We start from the raw sequence: 17043 nt of genomic DNA, 5'->3' as shown, positions 1-17043 counted from the left end.
GACCTGTGCAAAGAATCACACACACACCTTGGGAGTAAAACTTCACCTGCTCCTCTGCTTTACAGAATCCAAACATGAGCAATGCTTGTCAGGCCCCTGTGGGGGTTGGCAGGGAGTCAGGTGTGGGCAGACACCATAGTTTAACCTGAGGCAGGTTCCATGGCTTAGCTGGTTGCAACACCTGCTTTATAAATAGGAGATCCTGGGTTCAACTCCCCATGGTGCCTTGTTGTGTAGCTTTTGGGGCACCTGCTATTGGCTACTGTCAGAAGACAAGATACAGAGCTAGATGGACCTTTGATCTAGCCCAGTGTAGTTTCTCTTATGGTTTAAATTACACTCACAGGCACTGATAATAGAGTACTGAAAGTTTGGGAGTTAGGAGCGGGTAGGTGAGTATTCCAGTCCCCTCACAGATGACCCCCTCCCTCTGGGACAGGGACAGGTCTAAGCTCTCACACCAAATGCTCCTTGTGGCTGCCAGAATCTGTGGGCAGCTCATTTAGTTTACGCCGAGGATTGAGTCCTGCTTTGTGCACCGTGTCTGAGAATGAAAATCCTAAACCACCCTTTGAAATAACAAATGCAGCAGGATGTGTTTTTGTCCCTGCTCCAAAGCAGACAGAGCAATGGAGAAATGCCATTGAGTCCAGGACAATACTTCACTGTGATTTTACCATTTCCACTTAATAAACTCCCTCCCAGCCGTCTGGGTTCCTAGAGCAGGATACAGAGCCTGAGCCGAGAAACGTGCACTGCAGCGTTACACACCAAGCCACATGACCCTGATTAATCTGACATGGGTCAGCTGTGGATGTTTCATTGCATGGTGGACGTATCCTAACATTATGTCTACACAGCAATTAAAACACCCAAGGCACCTGTCTTAAAGCCCGGGTCAGCTGACTCCGGCTTATGGGGCTTGGGCTGCAAGACTATAAAATTACAGTGCAGACATATGGGCTTGAGCCCAACCTCTGAGGCCCCGTGAGGGTTTCTGAACCCAGGCTTCAGCATGAACAAAAATATCTGCACCACCATTTTTAGCCCCACAGCTTTAGTTCCATGAGCCCAACTCAGATGACCCAGGCCAGCCATGCAGCAATCTTTATCCCAGGAGAGATGTACTCTAAGGGTACGTCTTCATTGAAATATAAGCCCAGGTGTGGCACGCTGTGCTCAAAGCAGCACCCTGGAAGCCCCATATTCACCACTCTCATATAATGATGATATGGTTTGTACAAAGCCTGCCTTGTGAGGATGGACACTGCTTGACTCACATCCTAGCAAAGGAGTTTTCTAGCAAGTTGGAAGAAACTGTGAAAGAGGGGAGGAGACATCATGACTTGGCCTCTCTCCCCGACAACTCAATACCTAGAAACACATCTAGAGGACAAAGATTGAACTGAAATAATTCAGAAATCTGAAGAGAATAATAATAATACATTCAAATCAAAGTCCCCAAACAGACTAGTATTGGTTTTTCAGCAGAAATTTTTCAGTGTGAGGGATTTTGTTTCAGGAACAGACCGTGTTTGCATAGACACGCCTACTCTGCCTAGGTATGCAGCATGATGGGGCTGCTTTGCCAAAATGACCAGTTTTGGCTAGTGTTGGGTTGCAAATCACTTTAGCATTGAGTGGAATGAAATATTATTATCCTTCCTGTATGAGTGAAGGGCAGCAGAACATACCTAGTCCAACCCACAACCGGGGTCCCGCAGCAGCGGCTGTGCTAGGGGAGGCACAGTGACTCACCCAGCGTTGTAAAACAGAAGGGTTTATTAGTGGTCTGGAATACAGCCTGGGAAAGTTCCTTGTTAGCACGGGCAGCAGGAAAATTCAGCAACGTCCATCTTGGGGAGACCCAGAACTCACAGCCTGGGCTCTCCCCTCAAGTCCCAAAAACAGCAGACTCCTTGCTTCCAACAGGCCAAACTCAGCCATGCCCTTTTGCCCATTTTCTGTCCTTTGTTCTGTTTCCCTGGCAACCTGGTCACCTGGCCTCTACCTCTTTCTTTAAAAAGAACAGGAGTACTTGTGGCACCTTAGAGACTAACAAATTTATTAGAGCATAAGCTTTCATGGGCTACAGCCCACTTCTTCGAATGCATAGAATGGAACATATATTGAGGAGATATATATACACACATACAGAGAGCATGAACAGGTGGGAGTTGTCTTACCAACTCTGAGAGGCCAATTAAGTAAGAGAAAAAAAACTTTTGAAGTGATAATCAAGATAGCCCAGTACAGACAGTTTGATAAGAAGTGTGAGAATACTTACAAGGGGAGATAGATTCAATGTTTGTAATGGCTCAGCCATTCCCAGTCCTTATTCAATCCTAAATTGATTGTATCTAGTTTGCATATCAATTCCAGCTCAGCAGTCTCTTGTTGGAGTCTGTTTTTGAAGTTTTTCTGTTGTAAAATAGCCACCCGCAGGTCTGTCATTGAATGACCAGACAGGTTAAAGTGTTCTCCCACTGGTTTTTGAGTATTATGATTCCTGATGTCAGATTTGTGTCCATTAATTCTTTTGAGTAGAGACTGTCCGGTTTGGCCAATGTACATGGCAGAGGGGCAGTGCTTGCACATGATGGCATATATCACATTGGTAGATGTGCAGGTGAAACATATATACACAATATGCATAAAAAACATTCAGAAAATTCCCACTTCATCACAGGGGTGTCAGTGGGGTCTGAGCTGGGCAGCAGCACAGGGAAAGTGGGGAGGTTTCCCTTTGAAAAAATTAAACTGCCAAACATCCCCCTGTGTTCCAGCAAAAGCCTCTCATTTATCCCTTAACCGCCTCCCCATGAACATCTCCACCCCTGAACTGGCACACACAGACCCCCTCACTCCAATGCAGATTTTTAACTTTTCTGATTTTTCCTTGGCATTCTACAAACATTTTTCCCATCAAAATGATCAAGGGCTTTTAAAATGAGAATAAGAAAACAAGCTAAATCAAAACCAACTGCTATCAATCTCCCCACCACACAGTTTGGGTCTGACTTTTTCTACTGAAATGTTGAGGCAATAAAACTCACACTGCTATTGTCTGGAAAAGAAACCTAAAACTCCTATGCAGTACCTAGGACATCTTCATTTTGGCAAAATGGCCCGATCATGCTGCATACCTAGGCAGAGTAGGTGTGTCTATGTAAACACGGTCTGTTCCTGAAGTCTTTCCCCCAGCTCATCACTAGATGTGAGGGGGGAACTCATTCATCCCCTGCTTACACTTAGTATTTAAAAACTCCTTAGTGTCCCTAGCGCTACTGGCCTTAGATTTCTCCTCCTGTCCATTTTTTGACAGCTCAGATGAGGTGGCCGAGTGGTTAAGGTGCTGGGCTGCTAATCCATTGTGCTCTGCACGCATGGGTTCAATTCCCATCCTCCTAGGACTCATTTAGTCTTCTCCCCTTCTTTGCAAACAACCATCAACCATGTTCCCTCCTGCAAACAAAAACCTTCTAAGGAGATCAGACCCCCTGCTTTAAATGACATATGTCTAAACACCCTGGGACCTCCCCAAATTATTAAAATGTCCCAGTCCTCAGCAAGGCCACAACAGTAAACCAAAGCTAGAGTGTCTAGGACAAGCTGTTCTGAAGGAAGCAATTCAAACATTTTCTCTGTGATTCCCTTGGCAAGGTCTGACTGGGAAAACAGAACCCCTGAAATTTAAAATGTTCTGCTGAAAAACCAATACTAGTCTGTTTGGGGACTTTGATTTGAATGTATTATTATTATTCTCTTTTGATTTCTGAATTATTTCAGTTCAGTCTTTGTCCTCCAGGTGTGTTTCCAGGTATTGAGTTGTGGGGGAGAGAGGCCAAGTCATGATGTCTCTTCCCCTCTTTCATAGTTTCTTCCAACTTGCTAGGAAGCTGCTTTGCTACGATGTGAGTCAAGCAGTGTCCATTGTCTCCGTGCTACCTTGAAGAAGTCTGCATTGTACACAGCTCCTGGGATAGTCCTTGGGAGTGTGGATTCCTTCAATGGGCCAGCAGCAAGTCTGGCTCCTCCACTGTCGCACCTGAAAGGCTGGTTGTGGGCATTTCCCAACCTCATAACGTATTTCAGTAACACACACAGAGCAAAACTTCATAACTTCCCAGACAATGCTAGCACATAGAATGCAAGAAGACATTAATGTTCAAGAGCTCAAGACTTTTGAAATGATACCTCACAAGGCAGACTTTGTACAAACCATATCATTATATGACAGTGGTGAATATGGGGCTTCCAGGTGCTGCTTTGAGCACAGCGTGCCACACCTGGGCTGACATTGCAATGGAGATGTACCCTTAGAGTCCATCTCTCCTGGGATAAAGATTGCAGCACGGCTGGCCTGGGTCATCTGACTTGGGCTCATGGAGCTAAAGCTGTGGGGCTAAAAACGGTGGTGCAGATATTTTTGTTCACACTGAAGCCTGGGTTCAGAAACTCTCACCCTTCATGAGGTCTCAGAGGTTGGGCTCAAGCTCATATGTCTGCACTGTAATTTTATAGTCTTGCAGCCCAAACCCCATAACCCTGAGTCAGCTGACCCGGGCTTTGAGACAGGTGCCCTGGGTGTTTTAATCGCAGTGTAGATGTAATGTTAGGATACATCTACAGTTGAATGAAACACCCACAACTGGCCCATGTCAGATTAATCCAGGACAGCGGCTTGGTGTGTAAAGTTGCAATGTATGTGTCTCGGCTCAGGCTCAGTACCCTGCTCTAGGAGCCCAGATGGCTGAAAGGGAGTTTAGCAAGTGGAAATGGTAAAACCACAGTGAAGTATTACCCTGGACTCGATGGCATTTCTCCATTGGTCTGTCTGCTTTGGGGCAGTGACAAAAATACGGCCTGCTGCTTTTGTTATTTCATAGGGTGGTTTAGGATTTTCATTCTCAGACATGGTGCACAAAGCAGGACTCAATCCTTGCCACAAACTAAATGAGCCACCCACAGATTCTGGCAGCCACAATGAGGCATTTGGTGTGAGAGCTCAGACTTGCCCCTGTCCCAGAGGGCGGGGGTCATCCGTGAGGGGACTGGGAACACTGACCTATTAGCTCTTAACTCCCAAACTTTCAGTAACTCTATTATCAGTGCCTGTGAGTGTAATTTAAACCACAAGAACAGCCATACTGGGTGACCAATAGTCCATCTAGCTCTGTATCTTGTCTTCTGACAATAGCCAATACCAGGTGGCCCAAAAGCTACACAACAAGGCATTGCTGGGTGTTGAACCCAGGGTCTCCTGTTTATGAAATAGATTCAGTAGCTAGCTAAGCCATGGTGCCTGATATTGCCTGCAGCCTTGTGTCTGCCCACACCTGGCTCTCTGCCAACCACCATTGAACCCTGACAAGTGTTGCTTGTGTTTGGATTCTGTAAAGCAGAGGATCAGGTGAAGTTTCACTCCCAAGGTGTGTGTGTGAATGAGGTCGGTGTAACTATGATACTATGGGTGTAAAAAATGAATCCCCCCTTAGTAAAGCGGTTATATCAACCTAACCCCGGTGTGGATAGCACTGTGTCAACAGGAGGACTTATCCCGTCAACATAGCTTGGGGAGATGGTTGGTCACTGAAGACCCAGAGAATAGGTGGCCCGTGAGTCTTGTATTTGGGGAGGCTCGGCATAAGCACTGGAAGCTCCCTAGAAGTGTGTGTGGGGGGACATTGGTGTCTGGACTGTGGCACGGCTCCACCCCGCCTCGCTTGTTCACCTCTCTCTGAGGCCCGACCTGTGCTCCACCCTCACTCCCATTTGGCCACTTCCCAACCCCACTCTGCCTCTTTTGCTGAGGCTTGCTGGTCCACCTTTCCCTTGGTCCTCTCCTCCTCTGAGGCCTCCTCGCCTGCTGCTCATGCCTCTCCACTCCTACCCCAAGGTCTGCCTGCTGCCCACACCTCTCTGCCCCCTTCCCTGAAACCTGCCCTGCCCACCACTCGCACCTCTATGACCCCTTCCCTGAGACCCACCCTGCCCACCACTCTCACTTCTGTGCTCCCTCCCCTGAGATCCACCCTGCCCACTGCTCACACCTCTCTGACCCCTCCCCTGAGACCTGCCTGGCCCACCCCTCTCACCTCTCTGACACCTCCCCTGAGACCCATCCTGCCCACTGCTTGCACCTCTCTGCCCCTCCCCGAGACCCATGCTGCCCACCTTTTTCTTCATGCTGCTCTTTTTATTCCATAAAACATCAAGGATGAAATAAAAAGCTGAGTTTACTCCAGGGTGAGGAAAGAAAGGAGCCACCAACCCCCTGGCAAACCTCAGTGCCCCAGAGAAAACCTGCCCCCTGCTATTGCAATCACTGAAGTACTGGGGATATGATGGGAAAGGGACTGTCTGAATTATCAGGGCAGGAAATGGACAACAATCTACAGCAACATCATTAACCGCAAACACACTCTCCTCATGCTCCAGCCAGAAGGGAAATGAGCAGGAATTCTTGCTGTTCAGCCCTGGACACACTTACACAACGGCACAGCAGTGAGAGTGTTGTGGAAGCTGGTCTGAGGAAACATTTGGAATTGAGCACTCAGTGAGAACAGAACTAGAGTGTCATGAGAGGCCTAGCTAGTGCAAGTAGTTGTAGCCATTGGTTAAGGTGATGGACTAGAAATCCATTGGTGTCTCCCTGCACAGGTTCAAATCCTGCTAACTACAGAGGAGGTTGTGGTTCTTTAGTTTCAACGGAAGCTGGGTCTTGTCTCACTCTCAGGCTATGTCTACACAGTAGAGTTATGCTGCTTTAGTTAAAGTGTTTTAATTAAACAGCTGTTGCATGTCCACACTATGCCCCTTGTGTCACCAGAGCACATCAACGCTAGCAGCTCTTGCATTGCCACAGAGAGGTTGGGTTTGAGGAGCACTGCTAAAAGGAGGGGGCTGTGGGTTGGGATTGAGGAGCAGCATGAGGAGGAGGGGGCTGCAGGTTGGGATTGAGGGGCACTGGGAATAGGAGGAGGCTGTGGGTTGGGACAGAGGAGAAAGGTGAAGAGGAGTAGGCTCTGGTTGGGACTGAGGAACAGTGAGCATAGGAGGGCCTGTGGTTGGGACTGAGGGGCACTGGGAATAAAGGGGACATGGGTTCAGGCTGAAGAGTATCCTCATTTGGGGATCCAGCAGGACAGGGGAAGGAAGCAGGGGATTCTAATTCCTTAGGGATATTCTGTGTGTTTGTGTGTGTGTGTGCAGGGGAGGAAGAAGCTATACGCCCAGAGGCCTTTATTCCTCCAGCCTGCAAGGACAGAGGGGATGTCTGGAAGTTGCCCCTTCAATCCCACACACACACAAAGGCCCTGCCTAGGAAAGGCAAAATCCTGAAAAGAAAAACTAACATCAAAGAGAACTCCAGAAAGACAGATTTTTAAGATCTTGAGGGATAGTTTATCACCTGACCAGATACCTGAACCCTGGACCTTCAGATTAAAAGTCTGATGCTCTCCCAACTGAGCTAGCCAGGCTCACAAAGAACAATAGGAAGTTGGTGCAGAGGAGAAACTAGTCAAGAAAAAGAGAGCAGGAAACAAGAGGAGAAACCTATTGCTCTCTCTCTCTCTTCCCAGCCCTAGCCTAGCTTGGTATTAGTGCTGGTTAAAAAGAGGGGAAAATATCGGCATCTATCAGCCTTTTATAGCTGTACAAGAATCAGGAACAATACAGAGGTACCCGTCTGCAAGTGCCAAATGGTTGGATTGGCTAATGCAACTTGTAGAAATCCAGGGCACACTGGGATATAGAGCCAAGTGTACATCATCATAATTATTTCAAAGTGATAATGATAATGATAGGGAGGTTTCAGAGCTTATGTTCTAATAAATTTGTTAGTCTCTAAGGTGCCACAAGTACTCCTGTTCTTTTTAATGATAGGAAGGTTCACAATTGACTAAGTAGTTACATACAAAGGTGTACATTGGTAAATTCTGGCTCCTTCTCAGGCTCAGGTTGGCCACTCTGGTCTAGATTTAGAAGTTACAAAATTTAAACTTGAAAGAGGGGGCAATTTTCCCATCATTTCACACCTTTACATCCAAACACGATGACTTTTTGAATGAACCCTCCTCGTTCAGCCAGAAGATCATGGGGTGGATGTAGGAGTCACTGGGTAAAATTCTCTGGACTCTGTTATGAATCAGGTCAGAGCAGAGGTACATAGTGATCTAGTCTGGCTGTAAAATCTATATATCAACACCAAATATGGTGTTAAATTAATCCTCAGAAACGGCTATTCCCCACCCAGATCCCAGAAAAGGGCTATCCAAGGAAGGGGGCTGTTTAGGAAGGAAAGAAGTAGGGTGACCAGATGGGATAAAGAAATATCGGGACACATGGGGGGGAGGGGGTCCCGCCGGGGAAGCAAAAAACAAACAAACAAAAAAACGGAGTCCCGCCGGCAGAACAAGGGGAAGAAAAAAAAAGTGGAGTCCCGCCAGTGGAACAAACAAAAACAGGAGTGCAAAATATCGGGACAAATTGCATCCCGACCAAACATCGGTCGGGATGTGGGACAAACGCCTAAAAATTGGGACAGTCCCAATTTTATCGGGACGTCTGGTCACCCTAGAAAAAAGAAAGATGTCCTTCTCTCCCTGGAGGAATTGGGCTCTGTGCTTTGGACAGAAAGGAGGGGAAGGAAATGGCCACACGATGGCAGCAGAACCTAAGAAATGAAACACAACAGGCTTCTGTGCACATTGATTCTGAACAGTGAACGAAAATGACTCCTGTATCATGAAAAGCCTAAAAGCCATTTCTTTCTATGGCCAGGAATACTAGGAGAAAAGAGTTCCAATCATTCCTGCCCGTTTACTTTTCAATTATTTTACATTATAAAGAAATTTTTAACAAAATTAGTCTGAACTTGAGCTGCCTGTTATTAAAAGCTAGTTCCCCAATTCAGTTCCAACTGCTCTGCTAGAAACACCCCCAGGTGTCTGCTCACCGCAGGAAGAGAAAAAAAGAGAAACCCCCACTCGGCACTGCCCTTGGCTCCAGCCTGCTGTCCTGGGGTGCGGGTGGGGACGGAGGAGGGAGCCAGTATAGGCCTCTGGTGCTGTGCTCCTAGCATGTGCCCAGCCCAGGCTGTCCTCTGCCTTAGCTGCTGCTCCCTGCATGCTCTAGAGTCAAACCTGCAGGGCCCCCAGGGGAACAGAGGCTGGGACAGGGCAGCAGCCTGGGTTGGGCTGGGAAGATGCTGGGAGTTCTCGTTCCCTGAGAACTGGCCTGGCTCCCTTTTCAACAGCAAACAAATAAATTCTACATCCCCTCCCCAGAAAAATCAGCCTGGAGCCAAGGGCAGCATGGGACGATTCCCTTTAGTTCCCACCAAGGCATGAGAGAACCCAGGGTGTTTCTAGCAGAGCTTATGGAACTGACGTGGGGAAACCAGCCTTTAATAACAGGCAGTTCAAGTTTAAGCTAAGTGTTTTTAACAATTTTTACAACATTAAATAACCCTTCAATCGTAGGGTCACCATCCATAAAATTGCTTCAGCCTTAAAGGTTCCCAAGTGCAAAACTAAACATCTCTTCAAATCCAAGGGAGTGGAGATCAGTCAGTGTTCAGAGTCATCCCACATAAAAGAACCATGTTGTGGTACATACTGGCCCCATCATGTGGCCATCGCCTTTCCCTCCTCTCTGTTAAAAGTTTTGGTATTTTGCACAGAAACTTTCTTCCCTCAGGAGAGACCTGGGAACCAGGGCTGCCAGCCAGACAAACACCTTTAAGAGGAGGCATAACCTGTCAAAAAATGATCTCCCTTCTTCAGTTCTGTAACAGCCTGAAATGTTACTTATCCCGGCAGAGCCAGAGGATTGAAAGCAGCTACATCAAACCCCTGTGTAGCTAGCAGGAATGAACACAAACACTCCCTTGTATCTGAAGAGCTGTTTAGTTTTACCCTTGGTAAACTACAAGACTAAAGGGAAAGATGGTGGTCCCAGATATAAAGAGTGAAACAATCATCATAGTTATGCCCATAGTGACTGCAAAATATTTCTATATTCTTCTTCTTATCATCAGTGTATTATTTTCGCTGGAGTCTAGACATTGACTATACCTTGACCAAGAAATGTGGATCTTGATAAAATAATTGACTAGCCCTGGTTAAGGCAATGGACTTGACACCCACTTGGGTATCCCCATGCAGGTTCAAGTACTAACAACAGTGGCTGCCTTTTAGCCATAGCTTTTAATCAGGGCAATAAATTGATATGAACTCCTGTAAAATCATTTCCCAGCCCAAGTCCCTCACCCACATTCGTTAGGGCACTGGGCCACCATGTGGACATTTCATTTCCCTTCTCAATTTCACACAGAGACACAATTTCATTTGCACAGATCCATGAACAGCAAAACCTCCCTCTGTCTCTTGTCTGAGCCAGGGCATTCAATTCTATTGAAACCTTCTCTCCTGTAATGGCAATAGTCAGACAGAGGGGACGTGGCAACCTTCACCTCTAACAGTGAGATATTGGCTCGGCTCTATCTTTATGCTGCTGTTATAGTCCATGAAACATCAAGGATTGAATGCAAGGCTGAGTTCATGCACCAACCCCCTGAAAAATTTCAGTGCCCCAGAGAAATGCTGACCCCTGCTATTGGAAGGATATGGTGGAGATTTGAATAGGAAAGGGACTGTCTGAATTGTCAAAGTGGGGAGTGAACAACATAGAATCATAGAATATCAGGGTTGGAAGGGACCTCAGGAGGTCATCTAGTCCAACCCCCTGCTCAAAGCAGGACCAATTCCTAACTAAATCATCCCAGCCAGGGCTTTGTGAAGCCGGGCCTTAAAAACCTCCAAGGAAGGAGATTCCACCACCTCCCTAGGTAACGCATTCCAGTGCTTCACCACCCTCCTAGTGAAATAGTGTTTCCTAATATCCAACCTAGACCTCCCCCACTGCAACTTGAGACCATTGCTCCTTGTTCTGTCATCTGCCACCACTGAGAACAGCTGAGCTCCATCCTCTTTGGAACCCCCCTTCAGGTAGTTGAAAGAAGCTATCAAATCCCCCCTCATTCGTCTCTTCTGGAAACTAAACAATCCCAGTTCCCTCAGCCTCTCCTCATAAGTCATGTGCTCCAGACCCCTAATCATTTTTGTTGCCCTCTGCTGGACTCTTTCCAATTTTTCCACATCCTTCTTGTAGTGTGGGGCCCAAAACTGGACACAGTACTCCAGATGAGGCCTCACCAATGTCAAATAAAGGGGAACGATCACGTTCCTTGATCTGCTGGCAATGCCCCTACTTATACAGCCCAAAATTCCGTTAGCCTTCTTGGCAACACGAGCACACTGTTGACTCATATCCAGTTTCTCATCCACTGTGACCCCTAGGTCCTTTTCTGCAGAACTGCTACCTAGCGATTCGGTCCCTAGTCTGTAGCAGTGCATAGGATTCTTCCGTCCTAAGTGCAGGACTCTGCACTTGTCCTTGTTGAACCTCATCAGGTTTTTTTTGGCCCAATCCTCTAATTTGTCTAGGTCCCTCTGTATCCGATCCCTACCCTCCAGTGTATCTACCACACCTCCCAGTTTAGTGTTATCTGCAAACTTGCTGAGAGTGCAGTCCACACCATCCTCCAGATCATTAATAAAGATATTAAACAAAACCGGCCCCAGGACCGACCCTTAGGGCACTCCGCTTGAAACCGGCTGCCAACTAGACATGGAGCCATTGATCACTACCCGTTGAGCCCGACGATCTAGCCAGCTTTCTATCCACCTTACAGTCCATTCATCCAGCCCATACTTCTTTAACTTGGCGGCAAGAATACTGTGGGAGACCGTATCAAAAGCTTTGCTAAAGTCAAGGAATAACACATCCACTGCTTTCCCCTCATCCACAGAGCCAGTTATCTCATCATAGAAGACAATTAGGTTAGTCAGGCACGACTTGCCCTTGGTGAATCCATGCTGACTGTTCCTGATCACTTTCCCCTCCTCTAAGTGCTTCAGAATTGATTCCTTGAGGACCTGCTCCATGATTTTTCCAGGGACTGAGGTGAGGCTGACTGGCCTGTAGTTCCCCGGATCCTCCTTCTTCCCTTTTTTAAAGACGGGCACTACATTAGCCTTTTTCCAGTCATCCGGGACCTCCCCCGATCGCCATGAGTTTTCAAAGATGATGGCCAATGGCTCCGCAATCACATCCGCCAACCCCTTTAGCACCCTCAGATGCAGCGCATCCGGCCCCATGGATTTGTGCTCATCCAGTTTTTCTAAATAGTCCCAAACCACTCCTTTCTCCACGGAGGGCTGGTCACCTCCTCCCCATACTGTGCTGCCCAGTCCAGCAGTCTGGGAGCTGACCTTGTTTGTGAAGACAGAGGCAAAAAAAGCATTGAGTACATTAGCTTTTTCCACATCCTCTGTCACTAGGTTGCCTCCTTCATTCAGTAAGGGGCCCACACTTTCCTTGACTTTCTTCTTGTTGCTAACATACCTGAAGAAACCCTTCTTGTTACTCTTAACATCTCTTGCTAGCTGCAACTCCAAGTGCGATTTGGCCTTCCTGATTTCACTCTTGCATGCCTGAGCAATATTTTTATACTCCTCCCTGGTCATTTGTCCAATCTTCCACTTCTTGTAAGCTTCTTTTTTGCGTTTAAGGTCAGCAAGGATTTCACTGTTAAGCCAAGCTGGTCGCCTGCCATATTTACTATTCTTTCTACACATCGGGATGGTTTGTTCCTGCAACCGCAATAAGGATTCTTTAAAATACAGCCAGCTCTCCTGGACCCCTTTGCCCTTCATGTTATTCTCCCAGGGGATCCTGCCCATCAGTTCCCTGAGGGAGTCTAAGTCTGCTTTTCTGAAGTCCAGGGTCCGTATTCTGCTGCTCTCCTTTCTTCCTTCTGTCAGGATCCTGAACTCGACCATGTCATGGTCACTGGCTCCCAGGTTCCCATCCACTCTTGCTTCCCCTACTAATTCTTCCCTGTTTGTGAGCAGCAGGTCAAGAAAAGCTCTGCCCCAGTTGGTTCCTCCAGCACTTGCACCAGGAAATTGTCCCCTACACTTTCCAAAAACTTCCTGGATTGTCTGTGCACCGCTGTGTTGCTCTCCCAGCAGATATCAGGGTGATTAAAGTCTCCCATGAGAACCAGGGCCTGCGATCTAGCAACTTCTGTTAGTTGCCAGAAGAAAGCCTCGTCCACCTCATCCCCCTGGTCTGGTGGTCTACAGCAGACTCCAACCACAACATCACCCTTGTTGCTCACACTTCTCAACTTTATCCAGAGACTCTCAGGTTTTTCTGCAGTTTCATACCGGAGCTCTGAGCAGTCATACTCCTCTCTTACATACAACGCAACTCCCCCACCTTTTCTGCCCTGCCTGTCCTTCCTGAACAGTTTATATCCATCCATGACAGTACTCCAGTCATGTGAGTTATCCCACCAAGTCTCTGTTATTCCAATTGCATCATAGTTCCCTGACTGTGCCAGGACTTCCAGTTCTCCCTGCTTGTTTCCCAGGCTTCTTGCATTTGTGTATAGGCACTTAAGATAACTATAGCAATGTCGTTAACCACAAACACACTCTAATCATGCTCCAGCGAGAAGGGAAATGGGCAGGAATTCTTGCTGTTCAGCCATGGACACACTTGCACTAATGCACAGCCATGAGTGTGCTGGGGGAGCTGGTCTGAGCAAACAATTTGAAGTGACAATTCTGTGAGAACAGAACCATTGTGTAGTGAAGCACCTGGCCATGAAGTAGTTGTGGCGGAGTGATGAAAACACTGGATTAGATAGCCATTGGGGTCTACCTATGCAGGTTTGAATCCTGCCAATTATGGAAATGTTAGTGTATTGTCATTGCTGTTGTCTTAGTGCCTGAGCATCCACAGTGCCAAACTGGAGCCACATCTGGTCTCACTCTTAGGCTGGCTACACTTAAAATGCTGCAGTGACACTGCTGTAGGAGTTTGGAGTAGACAGTTGCTACAGTAAGTGGAGGAGTTTTCCATCCCTCTAATAGCTACATTGACAGAACAATCTTTCCTTTCATTTAGCACTATCTAACCAGGGCTTAGGTCAGCTTAACTATACTGGTTCAGGGTGTGTGGATTTTTCACACCCCGAAAGACGTACTTGTTAGAGGGTTTATCCCATCACCCTCCCATTCTCTGGTCCTTCTCACATGAACAGAGAGCGGCAATACCCAAAGTTCAAAGGTGCAAACAATTCAATGTTTATTGGGGTAAACTTCCAGCAAGCAATGATTCCAATTTCCTTCCTCAGTATCCCCCTTCCCAGCTCTGACACCACAGAGCCTTGCCTGTCTCCCTGTTCCCCCCCCCCCCCCACCCGCTCAGCAAAACATAATTCCAATTTCCCCCCACACTTCCTGATTGACTGTAGGCTATATATTACAATTTGAGTTCTGCTTAGCTATACCTTAACCAATCATTTTACTGAAATTTAACTAACCAATCCTAACATATTGTAACATGATTATCTAACCAATTATATCCCACCACCTTAATTGGTTTACACCCAACACATTAATTATACAGCAGACAAAAACAATCACAGAACCAGACAGAGATTATACAGACAAACAATAGGGAAGTGGGGACTACAGTGACAGAACAACAAAGAAATGAGGATTTCAGACCCCAGCTATTGATAAGTGAGTTCTTGCGGACAGGATGCTATCGTGGTAGAGACTGTGGGTGCTGGTTGCTTAACTATCTGGCCCACAGGGCAGGATTTTGAGGTTCACCATTACTTTCTCAGAATGCTAGCAACCATCTTTTGTTCACTTAAAACGTGAGCAGGGAGATTACAACACCTCAGAACTCATGGAGCTCCAGGAAACCTGTAACTTTAGGTCTGGGTGAGTGTGTCTAAAAATCAGCTGTGCTAGAGAAGGTCTTTAGGAGTTGAAAGAGATGTGCCATTTTGACCTCCCTAAAGAGTTCATCAAATATTAATGAAAACTAGGGTTGCTAAGTCACATTCTTTGTAGCATTAGGATGGTGGACTGGTCTAAAACACCAGCGTTATGACTCTTTTTTCCTATCTCTTGGGTGTTCTGCCCTCTGCATAGAGACATGGCTTCAAATCCCACTCCTGACATGACCATTTTCTTCTATCTGGAGAAAATGGCCTCACTTCAATCTCCTTTGGAACAACAGAACACCATTTGCTTAGCTTTTCTATTACAGTAGTTGTGAGAGAAGTTCCAAACCAGGGGGAAACACTGCCTTTTCTCTCTACCGATCAATTTTTGTCTTCCTTCATTCCAAGCCCTTTCCTCAAATACATCCATATTTCCCACCCTTTTTTGTTTAGTGTTCTTTGCTTTTATGAAACTTTAGGGTCATCATTTAATTGCCACACAATTGTACTTATGAAGTAAAGTGAAACACAACATTTTTTTTTTTATATTTTTGCAGAAGAGTTTTGCTTTCTGACCTGGAATTGAACAGGGCTACCCGAGGGGAACAATGCTACTCCCTTTTCTTGACTCATCCAAAAACCATAAGTACTTGGTGCCCTTTGCTTCCCTATTGTTCAAAGGGAATCAGCTAGTGGAGTGGCTCCTGAGAGAGCCTCAGAAAAGGACCCCAAAGTGACCATAGCTGGTTTCTGTAGTGTAGTGGTTATCACGTTTGCCTAACACACAAAAGGTCCCTGGTTTGAAACCAGGCAGAAACAATACTACTTTCCCTTCTCTGGTCTTCTATCACAACAAGTCCTTTCTCATCTGCTTCTATGCTTTCATCCTCACTATTTTTTTTCCTTTCATGGAGCTTTAAGTTCAAAAGGAGAGGGTTAGCCTGCATTTTGAGGGAAGGAATAGAACATCATTTGGGAGACTGCCAGCTACATAACAAATCTGAGCGTAGAAGAATCCCAAACCTTTGTCCTGCGTATTTAGCTCCCAGCCAGCAGTTTTCCCTCACTTTTCTTTATGTTGAGCTAACTACAAACAGCCTAGTGTATCCTTTTCATGTCAGAGAAATCTATTGACTGATTATCACATTTCCGCTACTTTTCTGGCTAAGCAGAGTTGGGGTGTGAGGAATCAGAACATAATAATTGGAACTCTCTAACCCCTCCTTTTAACATACAACATCACATTCCCCTTTTTAAATAACATTTTCCCATAAGCTTTTTGAACACTCATCATCTTGCATGTCTTCAAACAATGTTAATGCAAGCTCTGAGCTACAAATTTCCTTACTGTTCCATTGGTATTTTTAGCACAGTATATTGATTTTTATTGCCATCTTGTTTTACTCTCAGGTTGGTTTTTATAAATCATCACAAATGCAGTAACGAGGAGTTAGAGAAATATACAAGAAATGAATACCATGTGATCCAGTCGATAGGCAGAGAGCTGACTCTGTCCGCAGCCTGAAACAATCTTCATGACAATAAAGAGGGCTGGGATTGATATGACACGGAAGTACCTATATGCCCAATGCAGAGCTGGAGCCAGTGTAAGAAGAAGTAGAGAAGCTAAAGATCACTGAAGGGGGACAGTCAGCTCCTGAAGGGTTATTTTCCCCTTTCTTAGCTAGGCTAGAATACAAGAGGAGAAAATTCTCTCTCACTCTCAGAGGATGATGGAAATGTCAATTTGTCCTCTCTTCCTCTTCTACTAAATCTCAGAGACAGGAAGAGACATTTCCTGCCTAAGAGCCTCGAGAGAGCAAGGCTAGGGAGCAGGCAAAGCTAAGGGCCCCGTTATATGGAATCTAACTCCTGTCAGCTCATGTGAGGTGGTATCAAAACCCCTCCCTGGGCTTCTAGGAAAGAGTTATTGGCTCCATGTGTTTTTCTGGAAGAGCCCCTAGGTAGGAGGAAGAAGAAGAAGAGAGGGTTGTGATGGGCCTAAATGAAAGCAGAAGAGTATTGTTCTTCTTGGGGTTTGTTTGTGTTACTCTTGTGATCCTTGTGGAGGAAGTTGAGCCATCATTTGAGTTTGTGTCAAAGCCTTTGGTTGGGCTCAGTTTGTGATCCTGAGCAGAGGGGATCCTTCACCCTCTGTTCTTGTC

General features: G+C 46.3%; 1 non-coding gene across 1 annotated transcript; it reads left to right on the top strand.

Annotated features, from left to right (window-relative positions):
* Nucleotides 1-15624: 15624 nt before the first annotated feature.
* Nucleotides 15625-15697, top strand: TRNAV-AAC (transfer RNA valine (anticodon AAC)). The gene has a single exon. It is a non-coding gene; the product is annotated as a tRNA-Val (tRNA).
* Nucleotides 15698-17043: the final 1346 nt, after the last annotated feature.

This window comes from Emys orbicularis, chromosome 15 (genome assembly GCF_028017835.1).
Source record: "Emys orbicularis isolate rEmyOrb1 chromosome 15, rEmyOrb1.hap1, whole genome shotgun sequence".
NCBI classification, from domain to species: Eukaryota; Metazoa; Chordata; order Testudines; family Emydidae; genus Emys; species Emys orbicularis.
Note: the sequence above shows the minus strand (reverse complement) of the source record. Positions and strands in the feature narration are given on the sequence as shown.